We start from the raw sequence: 26751 nt of genomic DNA, 5'->3' as shown, positions 1-26751 counted from the left end.
TCACTGTTTCCTTACTGATTTTCTCTCTGATCTGTCCATTGATGTGAGTGGTATGTTAAAGCCCCCTACTATTATTGTCTTATTGTCAACTTCTTCATTTATGTCTGTTAATATTTGCTTTATAAATTTTGGTGCTCTATGTTAGATGCACATATGTTTACAAATGTTATATCCTCTTCTTTGATTGATTCCTTTTTCATTATATAATGTCCTTCTTTGTCTTTTACTGCATACTTTGTTTTAAAGTCTATTTTCTCTGATATGAGTACTGTTGCCCCAGCTTTTTTTCATTTGCATTTGCATAAAATATATTTTTCCATTCCCTCCCTTTCAATATGTATGTGTCTTTAGCTCTGAAGGGAGTCTCTTGAAGGCAGCATTTAGATGGGCCTTTTTTATTCATTTAGTCACCCTATGTCTTTTGACTGGGGCATTCAGTCCATTGACATTTAAAGTGATTATACATAGTTATGTACTTATTGCCATTTTATTATTTGTTTTCTGATTGTCTTTGTAGTTCTTCCCTGTTCTTTTCTTTTTCTTTTAGTTTCTTCCTTTGGGGTTTCATTATTTTCTTTAGTGTTATGTTTGTATTCTTTTCTCTCTGTTTTTTTATATATCTCTTGTAGGTTTTTGACTTGTGGTTACCATGGAATTCATATATGTTGACTATAACCATATCTGCTTATTTTAAACTGACAGTCATTTAAGTTCAACACATTCTAAAAGCTGTACACTTTTTACTCCCCTCCTCCATGTTTTATGTTTTTGATGTCATATTTTATATCTTCATGTCTACCCCTTAAATGTTTATTGTAGTTATAGTCAGTTTTATCGTCTTCTGTGTTTTAACATTTGTACTAGCTTACTTGAGTGATCCACAGGCTTTATTGTATGTTTGCCTTTACTAGTGGGATTTTTTTCCCTTCCTATAATTTCTTGCTTTTTGTTGTAGGCTTTTCTTTTCCACTTAAAGAAGACTCTTTAACATTTCTTGTAAGGATAGTTTAGTATTGATTAATTCTTTTAGTTTTTGCTTGTCTGAGAAGCTCTTTTTCTCTCCTTCAATTCTTAATGATAACCTTGCTGGGTAGAGTATCCTAGGTTGCAGTGTTTTTTTTCTCTCAGCACTGCAAATATTTCATGCCACTCCCTACTGGCCTGCAAAGTTTTTGCTGAAAAATATACTGATAGCCTTATGGAGGTTCCCTTGTACGTGACTCTTTGTTTTTCTCTTGTTACCTTTAGAATTCTCTCTTTATCTTTAACTTTTTCCATTTTATTATGATATGTCTTGGTGTGGGTCTGTTTGAGGTCTTGTTTGGGACCCTCTGTGCTCCCTGTGCTTGGATATCTGTTTCCTTCTTCAGGTTCAGGAAGTTTTCAGCCATAATCTCATCAAATGCATTTTCTACCCCTTTCTCTCTCTTCCTCTTCTTCTTCTAGGGGTCCTATAGTATAAATGTTATTATACTTGTTAGCCTGGAGGTCCCTTAAGCTATTCTCATTTTTTAAAATGTATTGTTCTTTTTGCTGTTCTGAGTGGGTAGTTTCCACTATTCTATCTTCCAGATTGTGCTTTTTCTGTATCACCTAATCTGATGCTAATTCCCTCTAATGTATTTTTTATTTCAGTTATTTTATTCTTAGGCTCTGACGGGTTCTTCTTTATACCTTTAGTTCTTTGTTAAAATTCTCACTGTTCATCTTTTCTTTTCCTCAGTTCAGTTAGCATTCTTATTACTATTGCTTCCAATTCTTTTTTTTTTCTTTTAACATCTTTATTAGAGTATAACTGCTTTACAATGGTGTGATAGTTTCTACTTTACAACAAAATGAATCAGTTATATATATACATATGTTCCCATATCTCTTCCCTCTTGTGTCTCCCTCCCTCCCACCCTCCCATCCCACCCCTCCAAGCAGTCACAAAGCACCGAGCTGATCTCCCTGTGCTATGCGGCTGCTTCCCACTAGCTATCTACCTTACATTTGGTAGTGTATATTTGTCCATGCCTCTCTCTCGCTTTGTCACAGCTTACCCTTCCCCCTCCCATATCCTCAAGTCCTTTCTCTAGTAGGTCTGTGTCTTTATTCCTGTTTTACCCCTAGGTTCTTCATGACATTTTTTTTTCCTTAAATTCCATATATATGTGTTAGCATATGGTATTTGTCTCTCTCTTTCTGACTTACTTCACTCTGTATGACAGGCTTTAGTGCTTCCAATTCTTTATCAGATAAATTATTTGCCTGTGTTTCATTTAGGGTTTTTCTCAGGGTTTTTTCTTATTCTTTTGTTTGAAACATATTCCTCTGTCTTCTCGTTGTGTTTAATTTTCTCTTTATGAAATTGGGTGGAACAGTTACCTATCCCAGTCTTGAAGGAATGTCCTTGTGTGGAATCATTCCTATGTACTCTGTGTGCGTCCCTTGGCTTTGACGGGAGAGCTGGATCTGAAGTGAACACAGGCTGCATCTTCCTCCAGAGTGTGCTGGAAGCTACTACCTTGGTGGGAGGCAGGGCTGGAGTTGGAGGGGCTAGAGCCAGAGCCAGGTACAAGCCTGGGTTTTTCCTACGCTCAGTGGACATTATTGCTTTATCACAGGGCAGGACCCAAGGGGCTGGAGCAGGTGCCCTGAGGGAGTTGGGTTTCTCCCAGGTGTTACGGCACTTTCTGCTTTGGTTTGGGATGTGCTGTGGCTTCAGGGCTTGGAGCTGCATTTCTGTGCTCGGGTCACTTTGTCCCCAGTATGTACACCTTGGCCAGCGGCTGGGTGGAAGTCGAGGCGTTGGTGCCACATCACTGAGCTGGCCCTGCCTCCTGCTAAGGGTGCACAGTGATGCTCGATCTGGAAGTGGCTGTCTCTGTCCTGGAGCTAGCCTCACTCTCTTCCAACTGTGTGTACCACAGCGTGGGCTGGCAATGGCTGCCTCTGCCCTGGTCAGAGGCAGGGCCAGGCTCTGAGCCAGCTCCACTCCTTCCAAGTGTACGCACTCTTGTTGGCAACGGCAGCCGGCACCTTAGTGGGGAGCAGCGCCAGAGCAAGAGGGGCTGGAGCAGGAGCCCAGTGAGGGCTGGGGCATGCGCTGGGGTGGTCCTGGCGGCCAACCAGAGCCCCAGGCAGTTTCCAATCTGCTGCCTCTGCACTGTGACTGGTAATAAGCAAGTCTGTGTCTTGTTCTGTAAGAGCAGAGTCTTGGTTTCTCACAGCCCTCAGGTAAGTTCTGCTGGTTTTCAAACCAGCTAAGGGGGCGTATCTTCTGGTGTCAGACCCCAGAGCTGGGGTGCCCAATATGGAGCTTTAACCCATCACTCCCCAGGGAGGAACCCTGGGCCTTGTGATATCCCCCTCCTCTTCTGTGTCCCTCGCTAGGGATAGAGGTCCCAATCAGATTTCTTCTCTTCCCTTCCTACCAGACTCCATGAGGATCTTTCTTTCCAGCCTTGACTGTAGAACAGCTGTTCTGCTCGTCCCCAGGTCAATTTCAGCAAGAGTTGTTCTATATGTAGTGGTAGTTTTGATGTGTTTGTGAGGGGGGTGACCCCAGCGTCCCCCTACTCCACAATCTTGATTTCTAAACTCTATTCTTTATAAGTTAAAATATACGTGTTAATGTCTAACAACATGTATGTCTAAAAGCATGTTTTGCACTCAGAAGAATCCTGTTCTTTTCGAGCTGGAAATCATAATCCTCTGACTCAGCCCACTCAGTCCACAGATGAGGAAACACAACCCGAGAGGTGGTTGACTGAGGTCACGGAGAAGCTCATGGCAGAGCCAACACTGAGACCTGGATTTCCTGAGCACCTATTCAGTGCCCGTATGTCCCCAAATACTGGGGAGAGGAGCCTGCTGTAATTGATTTAACTTTTGGTCTATTAAAAGTTGGAATTTTTAAGTGATTTACTCAAGAAAGGGAATGGTTTTTGAAGTCAGGAGACTTTTGGCCAGAAACACTAAAGTAACAAACAGGAAGGCTTCAGGTGAGTTTCTTGGTCTCTTGCTTATCCGTTTGTGCATCTGTAAAATGAGAATTCCTACTTGGTGTGCCTCGTGACAGGACACAAGGTTTTAATGGAGGTCATAGAGAGGAAACCTGTCTTGCTTGTCTCTTCCCATGCCGTCTCCCTGGAGGAGCCTCATGAGCCCACACGGAAGCCTGAAAACTTGAGATGTCAATCATTTCAGAAGCCCCACTGGTACCTTCTATTCCTAGAGAACTTAGCCTTTTGGGTCCTTAAACAATCTTCCAAGAAGATGCATCTAGACACACACACACACACAATTCCTGTGACCTAAGATAAAATTTCTCACTTGATGATAATTGTGTCACCATTTTATTTCATTGTTTTACTTGCCTCTTTATAGGCTCTGACCTCTTACCTACTTAACCTCCTGAATGTAGTGATAACAGCTAATACGTGTGCACAGCCCTACGTCTCACAAAGTGTTTTTATACCTGTTATGTTGCATGGCCTTGGTAGACAGTCATCTTAGGTCTGGACCCCAAGTTCACTCTTAAATATTATTTTACCCTCTGAAAGCTTCAGACTCCTCATCTATCAACACACAGAAAAAATATAAAAGTTACACTGACCTCAGAAAATGGTTGTTAGGATTAAATGAAAACAATATAACGATGACTAACATTTCTTGAGAAGGTATTCTGTGCTAAGAAGCACCATGCTAAGAATTTAGGGGCTTGGGGTTATCTCTTTAATTTAAATAGGAATCTCTAAAAGTACTCAGCACAGTGCTTGGAATGGAGTATGCAAAGGACAAAGGCTATCGGCTCATATCTTCTCTACCACTGATAACAATGGAACTATTGTTACAAGAAGAGTCTGAGGAAGGTGATGATTTTCAGAGGAAGAAACTGATTTTCTGAAAAGTCGCTTGCCAAGACCACGTCTTCTGCAAAAGAATTGAGGGGGAGGCCACAGTGCAGGAGAAATGAATAAAGGAAAGGGAACAGGGAGAGAAAAGTTGTACTCCCAAAGAAAAAGTCATGAAGGCCAGCGGACTGGCAAGGAATGAACCTTAGGCGTTCAGCATACCTCGGGTTTACTGTGGGTGATTTCCTTGGCAGGAGCTTTTTCTGTAAACGATGCGGACAGCCTCCCTGTGCCCCTACACACCAGCCCTGTTAGTAAATGTGACAAGAGAAGTTAATTTCGTTTATGTCCTCGAATGGCATTGTTAAGCACTCATCTGTGCTGAATTTAACTCTTGTTTCCTTGTTGCGACGTTTCCCTTGAAACTAATTGCCCTGCTGAAGAGCTTTTTAGCCTAACACGCAAAACCATCTTTTTCTACACTAGATTCATATAACTCTGACTTATTCTTTACACAGTTGTTTACTGAACATAAATAGTGTTCCGGATGCTCTGCTGGGCATTAGCTATCAGGAGATCTAGGTCAAGCCCTTGAAGACCGCAGAGGCTTTTAGACAGACATGGGGGCCTATGTAATACAACGGAAAGCGCTTTGGCTGCTAACCAAGATGCTGGATGTTAATATGGGGCAATAGGGAGCCACAGAATGATTCTAAGTGGGGAATTATAGGGTCCAGTAGCAGGGATGCCTCTGGAGACATAAGGAGGTTCTGGCAGTGATCCAGGCAAGAGAGGACAAGTGAGGAGACAAGGGAGGGACATCTAGGAGAATAAAGCTTGGTGATCAATGCATTTGTCCGGGAAGGAAGGGGAAATAGTAGAGGAAGTCTGTAAGGAGAATCCCTTGTGCCTTCAATGTAGTCATTGAACAGATATTCTCTAAGTACCTATTGTGTGCCAGGCCCCTTGCTGGAGGCTAAGAATAGAGCAGTAAAGCTCAAAGACAAATGCTAGGACAGGTAAAGGAAGGGGCCATGGAAGCATAAAAGAAGGGTTCCTGCTCCTAAAAGGACATGATATCCAGGAAACATCTGAGGGATGAGTGGAAAAAAGAGAAAAAAGAGAGTAGTGCAGACAGAGAATACAACATATATACAAAGACCCTGGACCAGGGAGTTCAATGAGTCCTCCAGAGACTGGATGAAGCTCAGTGTGGATAATATGGAAGAGATGGAAAATGAGGATCAGAGGTGTGTCTTGGGGAAGGCAGGGAAGCAGAAAGAGAGAATTACCTCCATTTTCCCCACCCCCCTTCCCATGACCGGGGGAGTCTGGGATTCTCAAAGAGAATCTATCTGGGGTTGGAGTTGTCTCTCTCTCTCTCTCTCTCTCTCTCTCTCTCTCTCTCTCTCTCTCTCTCTCTCTCTCTCTCTCTCTCTCTCTCTCTCTCACACACACACACACACACACACACACACCATGCTTTTTCTCATCCCTAGGCCTTTGTACCTACTCTTCTCCTTGCCTGCAATGCTGTTTCCCCCTTCTCTGAAATCTTTCCAGACTCTGAACAGTCTGACTTAAATGCTTTCTCCACTATGTTCTTATAGCATGGAATTCCCATTCTATCATAATTGTGGTTTATCTATTGGTTTCTCCCTCTAGACTCAGAATGCCTTGTGGGCAGAGGCCGTGTCTCATATGTCTCTGTATGTTCAGTATCCTACTCAATGCCTCACATAGTTGATGTTTATAAAAATGTTTGTTGATAGAATGAATAAACCCACACCTCATGTTTCTAATAAACATAGAAAATACTCTATTATCCCACATAAGTCTTGAATATCCCAGGGTCACAGGCACTACTAGCTTAGGATATGCTATTTAACTACCCTAGACTTATCCGAGGATAGAGCTAACATTACTGCATGTTTACTGCATGCCAGACAGACTTCTAAGTGCTTTATATTTATCAACTCACTTAATTCTCACAAGAACTCCATATTCATTTAACAGGTAGGGAAACCAAGGCACAGAGAGGTTAAGTAACTTTTCCAAGGCCACACTAGTAAATGGTAGAGCGAGTAAATGCTGGAGGTAGGATTCAAACCCCAGCAATCTGACTCCAGATCAGTGTAGCCTTATCAAAGCAACTTCACATCCATCATCTGTCCCAATTCATTCATCAGGAAACAACAATACTTATGTCTTTGTTATAGATGAAGAAACCAAGGGTCAAAGAAATTAAGTTTGTTAGTTGTGATGTCCAAAGGAGAGGTAACCAAGATACATCCCCATTCAGCCACCTTCTGCAGCTATGCTTGGTTTCTGTCTATTCCTGAAAAAAGCACAACTTCCCCCAAGATTTTAGCCCCAGGCCCTCTCCCACACGCCCTGCTGGCAATCTTGGTAAGATCTTCTGGAGGAGGAGATAATGACATCTAATGCTTGCTCAATATACAACCTAGAGGCAGAACTAGGTGCTCCATTTTCCTTCTTTAGACCCCACCATGGTTCCCTGTTGCTTTCCAAAGTTGGAAGCGTGTGGCATGCTCCAGAAATTGGTACACCCCACACGTGTACCCTCCCGGCATAGAACAGAAAGAATGAACCATCATAAGCCAAGAATTGTTTTATTTCTGCTGTTAAAAAACTCCATCCATTAGTATGAGAGCTTGGTTATCTCCTTGAGGTCGCCATTTCCTCTAATCCATATGTCTGTTTCTTGAGGATTATTTCTGTTCTGAGGAAGGAGTTTTGAGTGAGCAAACATTGCACTGTGACCAATGCCATTGATCTCACCAGGACCCTGCATGTCACCAGACTTCTTGTTCCTCTGAGTACAGTACAGTCTCTTTCTTTCTTTCTTTCTTTTTTTTGGCTTCCATTGAAATTCATATAAAAAGAGGCAGGGTCAAACTCTTTCCAGATGTAATCATTGGAAAGAAATACTCTTATCTCAATGTCATTAAATGTTAACAGAAATATAGTTTTACCATAGAGGAAACTTTGGATTGAGGTGCTAAAAAGGAAAGTAGGGAAATGTACCCAAACGTATTCTTCATTCCTGTTTGTGACTTGGATATGAGCACTGGCTTCAGGTTGAAACTTGGCAGTACAGAAGTGTTTTAACAAAAAGTAATTTGAAGCAATAAAGAAGGCAGTTTGCCATTTTTATATAAGTAATAGAAGTTTTAAAAAGGCAACTAAGAAAAAAAATCAAAACATTATTAGTTTGGGGATTTTTATTGTACTCTCATAACTAAAGGAAAAAGAAATTCCATTTTTCAAGGGCAAAATCTCCAAGACAGTTCTAAGCATGGATGGCCACAAAAAAGCCAACAGAAAGATGTAAGATGAATAAGTCTGATTCTCATGTCTGGAGCATGGAGTTAATAATAAATAATTAAAGCAAATCATGTTCACATGTTCTGAAAGCAGCACGTATTAAGCATTCATAATGCACTAGGTGGTAGAGGACAAGACAAAATATAAAGAGAAAAAAAAGAAGATATTACTTTCATTTTCAAAGGAGGATAAAAGCCATACACACAAATAATATAGGGCACAGAAGTACAAATGAGCCCCATACAAATGCTAAGTATGGGGTGGAGTGAAAAGAGTACCAGCTCTGGAGTCAGAGAGGCTTGGCTTTGATTTCCAGGTGTAATCCTGTATGATGTGGAGAAATTATGTTAGATCTCTGAGATTTCACACCTACAAAATGGGATCATGTGCCTCGCAGAGTTGTGAAAAATTAATAATATGAGATACATGTAAACCACCTTTACCTTTGCCTGGCTCACTGCAGGCAGCCAGTAACTGATTTCTCAGCCCTCTGCTCCCCTGTGATCTGAGTATGGAACTAGCTACTACGATGTTCAGATAACGTTCCTCTCCTCCTTGCCATGGTGAAACAGAGGCCAAAAGAGAGAAAATCAGTTTCCAGGGTGGCATGACTCTGTCTAATGCACAGTCACCCAGTAGGTTAATTTCTTAGAAAGAGCTGGGTTGGATTCGGGCCTGTGTTTATCAGAAGGCCTCTCTACATAACAAACAAGGCCTTGATACTCAGTATTGTAAGAAACTACCCCCAAATTCCACAGTTAATAGGGGGCAATGAAATATTTGTATACTTTTTAGTATTTAATCTTGTTTTCTAAGCTTTGTATAAACAATGCACACGGCACTACTTTTACTGTTCCTATCAAATGTCATTGTTTACTGAATGGATTCTTTAAGAGAAGGCTTTTTCATGGAAGTAAATAGGAAGGGACTGATGAGAGGCCATAAGGAAACACCTGGAGCTTCCCCAGAGACAGCCTGCATCTGAATTCAGGAGTGAGAGTTTACCCAGGAGAAGAGAGAAAACAGAGCTGAGGAAGAACCTCTGAAGCTCAGAGGACACCTAGGTGCCAACACACACTAGCGATCCACAGGGGTCTGCAACATCATGCAGTTTTCCTGCCGAAATGGCCATAAGTGATGAATGACATGAGGGTGATCAAAAAAGAGCACTGAGTGTGATTTGCCGTGAGGACCACCATTAAGGGGGCCCGGTGGGAATACCTGTAACAGCAGCAACTGGGGAGGTACCATGCAAGTGCTTTATATAGTTTACTGTGCATGTGCCAGGCACACACATGGTGTCCTGTGAAGCTGGCAGAGAAGAAAACTCGAGAGAGGAAATAGAAGAGGCAGCAGTCAAAAGCCAATTAGACAGACGTGGAATGCGAATGTCTGCTCTGCCACTTTCCGTACATGTGAACTTGCTAAGCCTCAGCTTCTTCATTTACAAAAAGAAGATACAGATGATTACACTGCAGTACTGATGTAAACATTAGAGATGGTGAATGTCGTGTCTAAGACAATCTTTGGTTTGGAATAATAGTAGATGCTCTACAAAGGTGCATAGTAAGTACTAAACTAAAGCGATGGATGGATGGATGGATAGATAGATGGATAGCCAGCGAATGGTAGATGCTCTACAAAGGTGCGTAGTAGGTGCTAAACTAAAGCGATGGATGGATGGATGGATGGATGGATGGATGGATAGATAGATGGATAGCCAGCTAGACAGAAAGATACTGTAAGTTAGGTAAAATACAAAAGATGGCAGCTGAACATTCAACTAGGGGGCCTTTCCTTTTTCATTTTACCTTTAAAAGAGCCCTGAAAGAGATATAAGACATATATGATTAATCCCATTTGAAATACAGATCAACCTCAAGCAGGATTTCAAATAATTTTCCACAAGTTCATTCAGCGAATTTGATAATCCGACGAATACTAATTGAGCACCTACTCTGTGCCAGGTACTGTTATAAGCATCGGGGGTACAGTATGAAAACAGACCAAAAAGAAAAAAAAAACCCTCCCCACATTGAGCTTACATTCTACTGGGAGTAGGAAGGAATAGACAACAGACAGAACAATTAACGTATGTACTCGTACCTTGAGGAGCTGGCACAAGGGCAGTCATCCAGATCCCTGAGGCTGCAAGATCACCTTGACTGCCCTGGAATCTACGACTGCAGCTCTACTACCCACAGACACCCAAGTAACAGGATAGAATACCCACAGCTTCAACAACCACGTTCTGAACCCCATTTCATTTCTCTTAAAATTGCACATTTAACTGTGGCATGCATGTGGCAGGGATGGTACCAAAGAGCAGAGGTCCCCCACTCTGTTAAAGTCTGCTCCCTGATCAGGGCCTTCAGATCAATGGGAAAACTGAGGTCAGTCTTTGGCCTATTGTGTTACATTAGTTGTGCTGTGGTTTTATAGCTTCAAGGAAGTGAAGCAGACAGAGTCCCTGACCTTGGGTGCTGACAAGCTAAAAAATAAAAAAAAAAATATAACACGGGCTACATTATCTGGCTAATATCACAGCAGAGTTAAGGGCCTGACCCCGGCCAACATTCAAAAGCAATGACAATATATTTGCACCCATGTCATGATGATGACTCTTCTGTTAAGCACTTAGTCTACACCCAGGCCTGTAATGAGGGATCCAAACCACAGAGAAAACATGACCTGAACCATCTGTAAACCAAAGATAGACTTAAAATTCTTACCTCCTAATTATCTCTTAATCTGTCCATTTCTCTCGATTCCACAGCCATTACGGTGGAATTCAAGCCTCCACAATCTCTCACTTGACTGTTTCCACAGCCCTCTAACTGGTCTCCAAGCTCCCTTCAATGGTTCCCACTGCTCTCCAAAAAAGATTACGCCCCCATTAGCATGGTAAACAAAACACTTCACGACCTGGCCCCTTCGAGACACCAGCCCCACCATTTGCCTTTCCCCTCTTTTCCCATGCCACAGCCATACTGAACTCCTTGTAACTTCCCCAAATATACCAGGTTCCCTGTAATGGCCAGAGATCTGTGTGTGTTGTCTCCTCTATTGGGAATATTCTTTCTCCTACTCTTCAGCTAACCAGGTCATACTCATCCATTCTCTCATCTGAAATGCTACCTCCTAACATTTAATGTTACCTCCTTAAAGTCTCAGACTAGGTTGATGGTTCCTCCCAAGTACTTTCATATAACTTGGCCTTCCCGATCAGTAAAATTAGTTGAATTATTAATTGAATGTACACATATAAATGAATCAGACTGTCACCCAGAGACTCAGTGGCATAGTTGCATCCTGGAACTTATATCACTAATCTCTCTCCTATTCACCCCAAAATTAGATCTGCCCAAGTAGTGAGTGTGCTCACTCACATTGAGGAGTGGTTGGATGGTGCCTTTGCCCTGAGCCCTGTGCTACCCACGGGCTTTTCCCTCCTAGGACTTTATTCCCATCCTGGGGTTGTATCTGTACATTTCAGTCAGTAGAGCTGGACCTCTGCAGATGATTTCTTGTCCTTTCTGCTCCAGCTCACAACTCACAACTAGGGCTTCTCTGCGAATTCTGCTTCCTGGGGAAAATGTTTTGACTCTTTCCTGATAAGTTATAAAAAGCACAAGACTCTCTGTGTCATTTTCCTGGTAGGGGCATCAGGGTAGAAGTCTAAGCAGTCCTCTGCTACTGTATGTCTTCTAGACATAGACTTACAAAATCTTAAAGTAGTCATGGTAGAAAGACCCTAAAGTTTACTAAAGTCCATACTCCCTTATTTTATAGATATAAAATTCCTTTCTTCCTTCCCTGTTTTCCTCCTTCATTCCATCCTTCTCTTATTTTTCCTTCCTTCCTACATTACCTATTGTGTATCAGGCAGCCCTCTCAGAATTGGGAATTTAATCAGGCAGAAAAGATCAGTAAGCTTATCTTACGAAGCTTATAGTCGATCCAGGCCTTCCAACAAGAAGCCAGACCATCATGACAATGACACTGTGTGCTAGGCAAGAAACTGTTTATTCATTTGGTTAGCCATTTCAGGAAATGCAACACGGGAATAAGAAGTCATGGGCTCCAGTTTTTGTGAAATAGTTGTGCTCTATTGAATGATTTGTCCTCATTTGGAATGTCAATTAAGATTAAGAAAATCAAAGTTCATGCTCAGTAAAGTTAATATGAGAGAAGTTAATATGTTTTATTACTTGATAGTGTGGCACTGAGTCCAGCAAGCAGTAGATGCTAAATAAATATCTGATAGACAATCTCACCTTGTTTTAAACACTATTTCTCACCTTGTTTGTATTTACTAGTCTTTTTTTTTCTTAACATCTTTATTGGAGTATAATTGCTTTACAGTGGTGTGTTAGTTTCTGCTTTACAACAGAATGAATCAGTTATAGATATACATATGTTCCCATATCTCTTCCCTCTTGCGTCTCCCTCCTTCCCACCCTCCCTATCCCACCCCTCCAGGCAGTCACGAAGCACCGAGCTGATCTCCCTGTGCTATACGGCTGCTTCCCAATAGCTATCTACCTTACGTTTGGTAGTGTATATTTGTCCATTCCTCTCTCTCGCTTTGTCACACCTTACCCTTCCCTCTCCCCATATACTCAAGTCCATTCTCTAGTAGGTCTGTGTCTTTATTCCTGTCTTACCCCTAGGTTCTTCATGACATTTTTTTTTTTTTCTTAAATTCCATATGTGTGTGTTAGAATATGGTATTTGTCTCTCTCTTTTCTCACTTCACTCTGTATGACAGACTCTAGGTCTATCCACCTCATTACAAATAGCTCAATTTCATTTCTTTTATGGCTGAGTAATATTCCATTGTATATATGTGCCACATCTTCTTTATCCATTCATCTGATGATGGACACTTAGGTTGTATCCATCTCCGGGCTATTGTAAATAGAGCTGGAATGAACATTTTGGTACATAACTCTTTTTGAATTATGGTTTTCTCAGGGTGTATGCCCAGTAGTGGGATTGCTGGGTCATATGGTAGTTCTATTTGTAGTTTTTTTAAGGAACCTCCATACTGTTCTCTACAGTGGCTGTATCAATTTACATTCCCACCAACAGTGCAAGAGGGTTCCCTTTTCTCCACATCCTCTCCAGCATTTATTGTTTCTAGATTTTTTGAAGATGGCCATTCTGACTGGTGTGAGATGATATCTCATTGTAGTTTTGATTTGCATTTCTCTAATGATTAGTGATGTTGAGCATTCTTTCATGTGTTTGTTGGCAGTCTGTATATCTTCTTTGGAGAAATGTCTGTTTAGGTCTTCTGCCCATTTTTGGATTGGGTTGTTTGTTTTTTGTTATTAAGCTGCATGAGCTGCTTATAAATTTTAGAGATTAATCCTTTGTCAGTTGCTTCATTTGCAAATATTTTCTCCCATTCTGAGGGTTGTCTTTTGGTCTTGTTTATGGTTTCCTTTGCTGTGCAAAAGCTTTTAAGTTTCATTAGGTCCCATTTGTTTAGTTCTGTTTTTATTTCCATTTCTCTAGGAGGTGGGTCAAAAAGGATCTTGCTGTGATTTATGTCATAGAGTGTTCTGCCTATGTTTTCCTCTAAGAGTTTGATAGTTTCTGGCCTTACATTTAGGTCTTTAATCCATTTTGAGTTTATTTTTGTATATGGTGTTATGGAGTGATCTAATCTCATACTTTTACATGTACCTGTCCAGTTTTCCCAGCACCACTTATTGAAGAGGCTACCCTTTCTCCACTGTACATTCCTGCCTCCGTTATCAAAGATAAGGTGACCATATGCGCGTGGGTTTATCTCTGGGCTTTCTATCCTGTTCCATTGATCTTTCTTTCTGTTTTTGTGCCAGTACCATACTGTCTTGATTACTGTAGCTTTGTAGTATAGTCTGAAGTCAGGAAGCCTGATTCCTCCAGCTCCGTTTTTCGTTCTCAAGATTGCTTTGGCTATTCGGGGTCTTCTGTGTTTCCATACAAATTGTGAAATTTTTTGTTCTAGTTCTGTGAAATATGCCAGTGGTAGTTTGATAGGGATTGCATTGAATCTGTAGATTGCTTTGGGTAGTAGAGTCATTTTCACAATGTTGTTTCTGTATCATCTTTAATTTCTTTCATCAGTGTCTTATAATTTTCTGCATACAGGTCTTTTGTCTCCTTAGGTAGGTTTATTCCTAGATATTTTATTCTTTTTGTTGCAATGGTAAATGGGAGTGTTTTCTTGATTTCACTTTCAGATTTTTCATCATTAGTGTATAGGAATGCCAGAGATTTCTGTGCATTAATTTTGTATCCTGCTACTTTACCAAATTAATTGATTAGCTCTAGTAGTTTTCTGGTAGCACCTTTACGATTCTCTATGTATAGTATCATGTCATCTGCAAACAGTGACAGCTTTACTTCTTCTTTTCCGATTTGGATTCCTTTTATTCCTTTTCTTCTCTGATTGCTGTGGCTAAAAGTTCCAAAACTGTGTTGAATAAGAGTGGTGACAGTGGGCAACCTCATCTTGTTCCTGATCTTAGTGGAAATGCTTTCAGTTTTTCACCATTGAGAACAATGTTGGCTGTAGGTTTGTCATATATGGCCTTTAATATGTTGAGGAAAGTTCCCTCTATGCCTACTTTCTGGAGGGTTTTTATCATAAATGGGTGTTGAATTTTGTCGAAAGCTTTCTCTGCATCTATTGAAATGATCATATGGTTTTTCTCCTTCAATTTGTTAATATGGTGTATCATGTTGATTGATTTGTGTATATTGAAGAATCCTTGCATTCCTGGAATAAACCCCACTTGATCATGGTGTATAATCCGTTTAATGTGCTGTTGGATTCTGTTTGCTGGTATTTTGTTAAGGATTTTTGCATCTATGTTCATCAGTGATATTGGCCTGTAGTTTTCTTTCTTTGTGACATCCTTGTCTGGTTTTGGTATCAGTGTGATGGTGGCCTCGTAGAATGAGTTTGGGAGTGTTCCTCCCTCTGCTATATTTTGGAAGAGTTTGAGAAGGATAGGTATTAGCTCTTCTCTAAATGTTTGATAGAATTCGCCTGTGAAGCCATCTGGCCCTGGGCTTTTGTTTGTTAGAAGATTTTTAATCACAGTTTCAATTTCAGTGCTTGTGATTGGTCTGTTCATATTTTCTATTTCTTCCTGATTCAGTCTTGGCAGGTTGTGCATTTCTAAGAATTTGTCAATTTCTTCCAGGTTGTCCATTTTATTGGCATAGAGTTGCTTGTAGTAATCTCGCATGATCTTTTGTATTTCTGCAGTGTCAGTTGTTACTTCTCCTTTTTCATTTCTAATTCTATTGATTTGAGTCTTCTCCCTTTTTTTCTTGATGAGTTTGGCTAATGGTTTATCAGTTTTGTTTATCTTCTCAAAGAACCAGCTTTTAGTTTTACTGATCTTTGCTATTGTCTCCTTCATTTCTTTTTCATTTATTTCTGATCTGATTTTTATGATTTCTTTCCTTCTGCTAACTTTAGGGTTTTTTTCTTCTTCTTTCTCTAATTGCTTTAGGTGCAAGGTTAGGTTGTTTATTCGAGATGTTTCCTGTTTCTTAAGGTAGGATTGTATTGCTATAAACTTCCCTCTTAGAACTGCTTTTGCTTCATCCCATAGATTTTGGGTTGTCGTGTCTCCATTGCCATTTGTTTCTAGGTATTTTTTTTTTAATTTCCTCTTTGATTTCTTCAGTGATCACTTTGTTTTTAAGTAGTGTATTGTTTAGCCTCCATGTGTTTGTATTTTTTACAGATCTTTTCCTGTAATTGATATCTAGTATCATAGTATTGTGGTCGGAAAAGATACTTGATACAATTTCAGTTTTCTTAAATTTACCAAGGCTTGATTTGTGACCCAAGATATGATCTATCCTGGAGAATGTTCCATAAGCACTTGAGAAAAATGTGTATTCTGTTGTTTTTGGATGGAATGTCCTATAAATATCAATTAAGTCCATCTTGTTTAATGCATCATTTAAAGCTTGTGTTTCCTTATTTATTTTCATTTTGGATGATCTGTCCATTGGTGAAAGTGGGGTGTTATAGTCCCCTACTATGAATGTGTTACTGTCGATTTCCCCTTTTATGGTTGTTAGTATTTGCCTTATGTATTGAGGTGCTCCTATGTTGGGTGCATAAATATTTACAATTGTTATATCTTCTTCTTGGATTGATCCCTTGATCACTATGTAGTGTCCTTCTTTGTCTCTTGTAATAGTCTTTATTTTAAAGTCTATTTTGTGTGATATGAGAATTGCTACTCCAGCTTTCTTTTGGTTTCCATTTGCATGAAATATCTTTTTCCATCCCCTCACTTTCAGTCTGTATGTGTCTCTAGGTCTGAAGTGGCTCTCTTGTAGACAGCAAATATATGGGTCTTGTTTTTGTATACATTCAGCCAATCTGTGTCTTTTGATGGGAGCATTTAGTCCATTTACATTTAAGGTAATTATCGATATGTATGTTCCTATTCCCATTTTCTTAATTGTTTTGGGTTTGTTATTGTAGGTCTTTTCCTTCTCTTGTGTTTCTTGCCTAGAGAAGTTCCTTTAGCAGTTGTTGTAGAGCTGGTTTGGAGGTGCTGAACTCTCAGCTCTTGCTTGTCTGTAAAGGTTTTAATTTCTCCATCAAATCTGAATGAGATCCTTGCTGGGTAGAGTAATCTTGGTTGCAGGTTTTTCTCCTTCATCCCTTTAAATATGTCCTGCCAGTCCCTTCTGGCTTGCAGAGTTTCTGCTAAAAAATCAGCTGTTACCTTATGGGGATTCCCTTGTGTGTTATTTGTTGTTTTTCCCTTGCTGCTTTTAATATGTTTTCTTTGTATTTAATTTTTCACAGTTTGATTAATATGTGTCTTGGCGTATTTCTCCTTGGATTTATCCTGTATGGGACTCTCTGTGCTTCCTGGACTTGATTAACTATTTCCTTTCCCATATTAGGGAAGTTTTCAACTATAATCTCTTCAGATATTTTCTCAGTCCCTTTCTTTTTCTCTCCTTCTTCTGGAACCCCTATAATTTGAATGTTGGTGTGTTTAATGTTGTCCCAGAGGTCTCTGAGACTGTCCTCAGTTCTTTTCATTCATTTTCTTTATTCTGCTCTGCAGTAGTTATTTCCACTATTTTATCTTCCAGGTCACTTATCCGTTCTTCTGCCTCAGTTATTCTGCTATTGATCCCATCTGTAGTATTTTTCATTTCATTTATTGTGTTGTTCATCATTGTTTGTTTCATCTTTAGTTCTTTTAGGTTCTTGTTAAATGCTTCTTGCATTTTGTCTATTTTATTTCCAAGATTTTGGATCATCTTTACTATCATTATTCTGAATTCTTTTTCAGGTAGACTGCCTGTGTCCTCTTCATTTGTTAGGTCTTGCTCCTTCATCTGCTGTGTGTTTTTTCTGTCTTCTCATTTTTCTTATCTTGTTGTGTTTGGGGTCTCCTTTTTGCAGGCTGCAGGTTCGTAGTTCCCGTTGTTTTTGGTGTCTGTCCCCAGTGGCTAAGGTTGGTTTAGTGGGTTCTGTAGGCTTCCTGGTGGAGGGGACTAGTGCCTGTGTTCTGGTGGATGAGGCTGGATCTTGTCTTTCTGGTGGGCAGGTCCACGTCTGGTGGTGTGTTTCAGGGTGTCTGTGGACTTATTATGATTTTAGGCAGCCTCTCTGCTAATGGGTGGGGTTGTGTTCCTGTCTTGCTAGTTGTTTGGCATAGGATGTCCAGCACTGTAGCTTGCTGGTCGTTGAGTGGAGCTGGGTGCTGGTGTTGAGATGGAGATCTCTGGGATATTTTCGCCATTTGATATTATGTGGAGCTGGGAGGTCTCTTGTGGACCAGTGTCCTGAAGTTGGCTCTCCCACCTCAGAGGCACAGCACTGACTCCTGGCTGCAGCACCAAGAGCCTTTCATCCACAGGGCCACTCACAAAAAGAGGAAAAGGGGAAAAAAATCATAAATCTTGCTTTCAAGGTCCACCTCCTTAATTTAGGATGATTCGTTGTCTATTCATGTATTCCACAGATGCAGGGTACAACAAGTTGATTGTGGAGCTTTAATCCGCTGCTCCTGAGGCTGCTGGGAGAGATTTCCCTTTCTCTTCTTTGTTCTCACAGCCCCCAGGGGCTCAGCTTTGGATTTGGCCCCGCCTCTGCATGTAGGTCCCCGGAGGGCATCTGTTCTTCGCTGAGACAGGACGGGGTTAAAGGAGCCGCTGATTCGTGGGCTTTGGCGCTCTCAGGCCGGGGCGGGGAGGGGCGGGGGCACGGAGTGCGGGGCGTGCCTTCGGCGGCAGAGGCCTGCTTGACGTTGCACCAGCCTGAGGCATGCCGTGCGTTCTCTCGCGGGAGTTGACCCTGGCTCCCGGGAACCTGGCAGTGGCGGGCTGCACAGGCTCCCCGGAAGGGGGGGTGTGGAGAGTGACCTGTGCTCGCACACAGGCTTCTTGGTGGCGGTAGCAGCAGCCTTAGCGTCTCCTGCCTGTCTCTGGGGTCCGCGCTTTTAGCCGCGGCTCGCGCCCGTTTCTGGAGCTCCTTTAAGCAGCGTTCTTAATCCCCTGTCCTCGCGCACCAGGAAACAAAGAGGGAAGAAAAAGTCTCTTGCCTCTTCAGCAGCTCCAGACTTTTCCCCGGACTCCCTCCCGGCTAGCCGTGGCGCACTAACCCCCTGCAGGCTGTGTTCATGCCGCCAGCCCCAGTCCTCTCCCGGCACTCCGACCGAAGCCCAAGTCTCGGCTCCCAGCCCCCGCCCGCCCCGGCGGGTGAACAGACAAGCCTCCCGGACTGGTGAGTGCCGGTTGGCCCTGATCCTCTGTGCGGGAATCTCGCCGCTTTGCCCTCCGCACTCCTGTTGCTGTGCTCTCCTCCGCGGCTTCGAAGCTTTCCCCCTCCGCCACCCGCAGTCTCTGCCCGCGAAGGGGCTTCCTAGTGTGTGGAAACGTTTCCTTCATAGCTCCCTTCCACTGGTGGTCCCGTCCCTATCCTTTTGTCTGTTTTTTCTTTTGCCCTACCCAGGTACGTGGGGGGGTTTCTTGCCTTTTGGAAGGTCTGAGGTCTTCCGCCAGCTCTCAGTAGGTGCTCTGCAGGAGTTGCTCCACGTGTACGTGTATTTCTGGTGTATCTGTGGGGAGGAAGGCGATCTCCGCGTCCTACTCCTCCGCCATCTTCCCGGAAGCTCGACTAGTCTTTCTTCCGAACACCTTTTGGCTTGACCAAAGACATAAGTGTATCGTCACAAGACAAAAAGAAAGAGAGCAAACATATATTGTTAGATATTACACCAGGCCTTATGCTACTTACTGTATGTCATTTATTCTCACTGAAATCCTCTAAGTTGCATATACATCATTCTATTTTTCAGATAGAAATGAAAGAACTTAAGGCCTGTAGAGGTCCTGTGACTTTCCTGATGTCACACAGCTGGTAGTTGTGTAGCCAGCTGGGATCTGTCTAAAGCACTGTTTAATTGTGTACCATGGGATCTAAACAACCAGTGCTCTGGAATTGTTTTACACAGCTTTACAGGAATAAGAATCCCACCTTTTTAGGTGACCATTTTCATGAGTCGGGGATGATTTTTATGTTTCAGTTCTGGCCTTCCTGTTAAAGCAATCAGTCTCATTACTTTGAATGCAAGACCAGTGTGCAAGCCAGTATCTTGAATTATACCTAAAACTCACCTCTATTTTTTTTTTTTTTTAAATCTACATCTCTAAGGCTCTTTCTCTTTCTCTGATTAAGAAGACTCTGTGCCAACTCTCATATTCTGACAGGCCTGATTTTTTATTACCTCTCATTTTCAGGTTTCCTTTTAACTTACATCAAGTTTGGGCATATAATTTCCCCTTCTTTCGCACAGTAACTCTAGTCACCCTCGCTGTGAGACCATTGTACTTGGATTTGTTGAGGGGATAGCCCTAATCTCCTTCTCCACCTTCCCACCCCCAGCTTATTAGTTTGGCCACTTGATTTTAGATTACAGAAAGCAGCCTGAGGTAGCTTAAGCAAAAGAGTGGGATTTATTATAAGAAAAAAATTCTCTCGTGAAAAATAAGGTCAGGATTGGAGGTGAAGCTGAGAACGCTGCCTGGACTTTCTCCATCTCTCATCTCTGCCCCTCTCTACATGGCCACTTTATTCTTCTCTCCCAACGACTGGCTTTCTCTGGTCTCTTGTACATGTGGAAAAAGACGTGGTCATTTCCAGCTTCTAAATGTATATATTACAATACAGCCACCTAAAAAAAATCTAATTGTATTGGTCCACCTTCCAGACTGCTGGAGAAAGAATTCTGAGTAGCAAGATGGTAGTGCTTGGTCCAAGCAACTGTGGCCAGGGAGGTTGTATTCTTATCCAGAGTGGACTCTACGGGTCAACTCTACAGAAGCAGGAAGGGGCTTAAAGAGAGATCATTGTAAACTGGCCAGATGCTGAAATAAGTGTGGTACTTTCCCCACATCAAATTATCCTTTTTTTCTGCAGTCTGCTGACAATGAGGAAGGTGAAGCCAGAATCAGGCTTAAAGATCATAGTGATCATTTGCAGAAACTACCAAGGGGAGTTTGCAGTAACTACCAGGAGGGTGGGGACCACACCCATGTTCATAGCTGTATCCTTAGTGCCAAACGTGGTGCCTGGAACTCAGTGCAAATGGGAGATCTACTAATTAAACGATGCAGAAACTTCAAGGGGAAAGTATTATTCATTACACACCCAAACTGGTACAAAAAGAAGAGTAAGAAACGAAGGAAAGGAAATGAGGGAAAATATTTCCCAGGTTAACATATCAGAGATAGCACGGGATATTCTCTGCCTGTCTTGCTCTAGTGAGGGATAGATAAGCATTTTCAGTGTCTAGGATTTTGAAAGTGGTGCTAGTGCTTGGAGAAATCTTTTTAAAGGTTTTGAGGCAAATCCTGCACATAATCCAAGAAGTTGTGCATATTTAAAAATCTATGTGTTTGCAGTGGAAGAGCCTTTCTCATATGGGCGAGCTCGAAAAACTGAGCAATTCCACAAGCTTTAAATAATTAAGACTATACTCTATATAGAAATCTTCATATTCTAAAACTCCACACCCCTTTGATTATTTCCTCTAGTAATCTAAATCATTGAAAGAGAAATATTTTCAAAATATATCTACTTGGGGGATATTTTTTTTTGTTTTGTAGAGGTTCTTAATTTGTTTTATTTTCTGTTATGTTTTAATCACTGTGTTTATTTGGAACGTATACACATTACTCACCTGGACTTTATGTGCCTCATTAAATGGACAGAGATAGTAGTTCTGGTAGGCGGTGGGTAGAAAAGGAAAGTCATTAAAACATCCTTTGGATTGAAGTCTGGTGCATGAGTTCTCCTGCTAAGTTGCTATTTGTTCCCAGTCAAGTGACTTTACTTGTAGTGAGAGGTTGGATTCAGTGATCTCTAAAATGTGCTTATATTCTATTATCTTTTAATTTTTCAACCAAAATTTATTGATGAAGAATAATTATCTGGGAAGAAAATCTTTAAAATTGTTCTAAGAATAAGAGTTATGGGGTGGGGGGGGGAGTAATCTTTCTGTGGTATTGTCTATAATAGAAGAAATGTAGAAATAACCTAAGTATCCAATATCAGAACACTGACCACATAAATGGATGGTCTTTCCCAGAGAGAATATGGTAACGTGATCTAAAATCATGATGTGAGAACCATGTACAAACCTGGAACTTATAAGTAACCATGCATTGAAAGGCTGCAAGCAAGGGCATGACATGAGGCGTAATGTAACATTTGACTCAGTAAAACACAGTATCTGAAAGTAGGAAGGAGGTAGTGCCACTCTGTCTTGGGGCAAACCACACTGGAAATAGGAACCAACTGGAGTATATTCAGAGAAGGCACAAAGGATGGTGAGGGAACCAGAAATGGCATCACACGAGGAAAATCTAGAGGAATTGGGGATGTCCAACTGGAAGGAGAAGAAATTCAGGGATTCAAACTTCTCGAGGATTGCCATGAAGAAAGGGAGCAGACTGGTGTGTAGGGTCACATGGAAAGAGTTAGGACCAATGAATGGAAGATGCTAGAGGATCAATCTTAACATGAGATGTCAAAGAATGTTTTTTTATAACTCAGGAGCAGAATGTGTTACCTCTGGAGAAAGTAGGTGCCTATTGTTAGAGATGTGTGGTATGAGTCTGCAGAGATGGAGATGCAGAAGAGTCTGAAGGACTGGATAGGGGAGATCAAGGGAGAACCAAGGAACTTTAAAGTTCCTTGCAGCCAGCCGTGAGGCTTGGTGGTCTCAAGAACTCTGGGAAAAGCAGACTAAAGGCAGGAAGTCCAAGGAGAAGAACTCACGTGACTCTTTCTTCGTAGGGTAACTCTCAATGACGGGTTTAACCTCATGGTCTTCCTATTCTAGACCTACTAGCCACCAACGCAATCTAGAAGCTATCTGCTTCCCCTGATAGTTTTATTTGTACGACCAGAGTTTCTGTTCACCCTTATATTTTTACCATCTCCCTTTACAGAGAAATTCATGAAAAAGAGTCTATAACCTCCATAAAGAGCTCAGATGAGTAGATAGACCTAGGACAAATGGGTAAAAGTCTTTACATGTTTCTTTTTTTTTCACTTATAACTAAAGAAAAACATTAAAAAGTCTAGAAAAATAAAAAGTTTTTTTTTTTTTTTAAGTCTCTAATTCAAATATACCCGTGACCAAAGAAAGTTAACATTTTGGATTTTCCTTCTTGTCTTGTTCTTTGCTTTTGTAGCATAGAGATTCAATTTAACATAAGAGAGATCTTTCTGTGTTAGATCTTCCAATAAATAATTAAACAAGTTAAAAACTGCTCTTCAGTGAAAAGACTGAATAACCATGTCTCAGGAAGGTTGTAGAGGGAGGTCCCATCTTTAGATGGGAAGATATTCTAGATCAGGAGGTGGCAGACTTTTCATGTAAAGGGCCAGGTAGTAAATATTTTATACTTTGCAGGTCATACGGTCTCTGTTCCGACTACTCAACTCTGCTGTTGTAGCGCAAACTCAGCCGTACGCAATATGTAAACAAATGGGTATGGCTGTGAGCCAATAAAGCCTTATTTATCCAAAGAGGCAGTGAGCTGTTTTTACCCCACGCGCTGTAGTTTGTTAACCTCTTAAACTAAACCAAATAGCCTATTGGGCTTTAATAGCTTCAAAGCTCTTATCGTAAGAAAAGAACCGAAAGCCTCATTCAAAACTAAGAAGAGTTCTGGCAGACCCTCAGAGTCAAGTTCAAGACAGTCCACTAAGACAGGTCTCCTCAGGCAAACTCCAGATTTGGTAGTTAAGCCAGGAACCCAAGCTAGCAGGCTGAATAACAAACAGTCTTGAGAATAGAATAGGTTTAGAGAATCAAGACAAATCATTTGTACCACTTGAAGACAGAATCTAGGCAAGAACAAAGAGGGAATATATGTAATGAATTTAGCTCAGTACCTGGTATATAAGTACTTGATAAACAGTGACTAAATTATTTACTTGTCATATGTTTATTCATTCAGTCTGTCTAGTTATGCATCAGACACATATTGAGCACTTATTATATGCCAGGAACTCTGCTAGGTACCGACAGTATGATAGTAAGTACGATATATAACAATACAAAACAATAAAGACCAGATTCTTTGATAAATCGTCACAGTCTAAGCTGTTAACTGCTAAGGTAGAGTTAGAAATAAGGTGGTGTAGGAACAATGGTAAGTGTGCCCTTGAATCAGCTGTGGGTGGTCAGGAGAGATGATAACTGAATGCGTTCTGAGCGTGAATGAGGTCAGGCTGGTAAGAGGTTTTATGGGAACTGGGGAGGCATGTTTTTCAAGGCAGAGGGGTCCTCATACTCAGAGGCCTATGGGTGAGGGTGATTGCTTGACTTTCTAAAGATGCAAATGAGTTAGTAAGGCTGGGAAGGAGACAGCAAGCTGGGAAGGTAAGGAGGCTAAAATCAGGTCTCCAAGGACCCTATAAATCCTGGCGAGGAGTTTTGCCCTGACCCTCAAAGTGGGAAGCTATTTTACACAGAGAAGTACCTTGATGATATCTGCATTTTAGAAAGACCAGCAAAAGTACATTTAATGGTACATTAAGAAGGTATTAATCAAAACCTTGCTAGTTACTTCTTGCTGAGGGTTGGAACTGGCCTCAATATGTGGGCCAGAGGGATGTACAGTAGACATATGGGGTTTGGGTTGAAGAAGTAACAGCAAGGCGGTTCTAATATTCGGTCTCCCTTTCCTTCCCATCATGTACCCAAGTCTGCCTTGCAATATGACTCCGTCAAAATGTGGTCAACTGTATTCCTTGCTCATAGGTGTCTCCACTTCTGCAGAAGTGATAACACTCCTTTCCTCTTTCTCTTTACAGGACTGTCATTGATACAGCTTGGATTTGTCACGGGGTCCTTCTACCCGGATAACGGTGGTGTTGGTGAGTTATATGGTTCTTTACTTCCCATTGGTCACCTTTGGTCATGAGCTAAGTTGTGGTCAGAGCTTGATTTGAATGGCACTTTTTATTCTTGAGTCCTTTTGTATTGATGATTCTCAAACCTCCCAGGCTTGTAGCTTGGATACTCTGCTAGGCATATAGGTATTCTATACACCTTTAGAGGTAAACTTTCTTTAGGCCACCGGTGCATTGCTGAAGAGTTGTGTATAAACCAGATGTTTGTGAAGCAAATATAAAATTTACATCCTCTAGAGAAATTGGATGTTCAAAGGAATCCTGTTAAAATATGACAAATTAAACAATTTTTATCTGAAAAATTAAACAATCACTCCTTTTTGTCTTCTTCAACAAGTGATCATTTATTCACACTGGAAGTGTATCTTCTGTTCAGCAATGAAACTTTGCTGTCATAACTGCTTTGGTTTGATATGTTGTTGAAATGTTGATGACAAGATACAGAGTTTGCCCCAGATTGAGAAAAATCAAAGGGTAGATATTAAAATGAGATATTTCAAAACTGCTTGAAAATAATTCTGACCTTCACATTAGCTACATTCCCATGGAAGAGCAAAATATATTTCCAGACATGTTATCTATTTTGGTCTCTTCTTCAGAGCATGTTTTATAGTTTTTGAATGATTGGGATATTATTCTAGTTGTTTGTTATTTTTTTTTTTTGAGGGAGGTTGATTTGCAGTTTTGTTTATTGGGAGGCACCTAGAGGTGTGTGATAAGAAGCTTGTCTTATTTCTGTAAAGAAAAGGGTTCATTCTGGAGACTAAGTTGTTTCTTGCTTTTTGTGCAAGATATTTTTCTGATGCGTGAATTGGGAATAGTAAATGTACTCAGAAGGCACAGTGAACATAACACATTTTTTTATACCCACACATTTCGCCTGTACTACTAGCAATAATTTGGGGAAAACAGAAGCAGATTTGAAAAATCTAATTCACTTTACAATAATTGGTTCTTTTTGTGGTTTTCTTTCCCTGTATTAACACTTTGTCAGTGTTTCACTACTTCTTCATGCGCTCCTAAAGCAACAATATTTGGATTTTCTGTGGCAGCCATAACTTTCTATCCTTGATCCCACTGATATATTTGGAGTCTTAGACCTTGCGTTTTGATTTTTGGTTCAGAAAATAAAGTCATTATATTCTTTCTACCAACCTGATCATATATCCCTCCATCCCTTCCTCCGTTCCCACCACCGCATATCACAAACGCCTTACTATTTTTACTTTTGGTTCTAAGCCAATTCCATTTCTATTTTCCCATCCAAGTACAATATAATCAGTTTTGTATTGTTGGCACATTGTTGAAAACATTGGCGTACTTGAAACTTTCTTTTTTTGTTTGTTTTTCTTTTTATTTTTGTTTTGCGGTACGCGGGCCTCTCACTGTTGTGGCCTCTCCCGTTGCGGAGCACAGGCTCCAGACGCGCAGGCTCAGCAGCCATGGCTCACGGGCCATGGCATGAACTCCGTGGGATTCAGTCGCTCCGTGGCATGTGGGATCTTCCCAGACCGGGGCATGAACCCATGTCCCCTGCATCAGCAGGTGGACTCTCAACCACTGCGCCACCAGGGAAGCCCAACTTTTTCATTTTTTAACATCATAAAAAACAAAATCAGAATTTCAATTACATTTGAAAAACATATTGTGTGTATCTTAAAATCCCAAAATGCCATTGCAAGGAACTTTTCTGGTGTGTCCCTCAACACACCTGTAGGGAATTATTTTCATCTCTACAATACTATTGAATCCAGTTCAGTTGCTAACATTAATATAGGACATAGCATCAAATGTTTTAGTGTAAATATTTATGTAACAGGGAAATAATATTGTACATTAACCTCATCTGAAGTCAGTTTTTACTTCTAGGGCAAGTTGGATAGAATGGTTTGTCCAAAATCTCAACAAAAATATTTCTGTAAATATTCTATGAAACAATAGAAAGATGATAGCACCACAAGAATGATTACCCTTTTCGATGATGTGTTTAGGCCTTTTTTCTCAGGTTTTTCAGTGCTCTGGTGGATTCTAACTTCCCCATGCAAGACTCTTAAAATCTAAGAGAAATCGTCTAAAAAGCAC

At 41.0% G+C, this 26751-nt stretch overlaps 1 protein-coding gene across 1 annotated transcript in view; it reads left to right on the top strand.

Moving 5' to 3' along the window:
- The window catches only part of TENM4 (teneurin transmembrane protein 4), a 2953681-nt gene that overhangs the window by 1922584 nt on the left and 1004346 nt on the right, over positions 1-26751 (top strand). Inside the window, exon 11 of the mRNA XM_079930721.1 lies at positions 24571-24633. The gene's annotated coding sequence lies outside the window, so the exon portion shown is untranslated. The remainder of the gene's footprint in view (positions 1-24570; positions 24634-26751) is intronic.

Source organism: Stenella coeruleoalba, assembly GCF_951394435.1.
Source record: "Stenella coeruleoalba genome assembly, chromosome: 8".
NCBI classification, from domain to species: Eukaryota; Metazoa; Chordata; class Mammalia; order Artiodactyla; family Delphinidae; genus Stenella; species Stenella coeruleoalba.
Note: the sequence above shows the minus strand (reverse complement) of the source record. Positions and strands in the feature narration are given on the sequence as shown.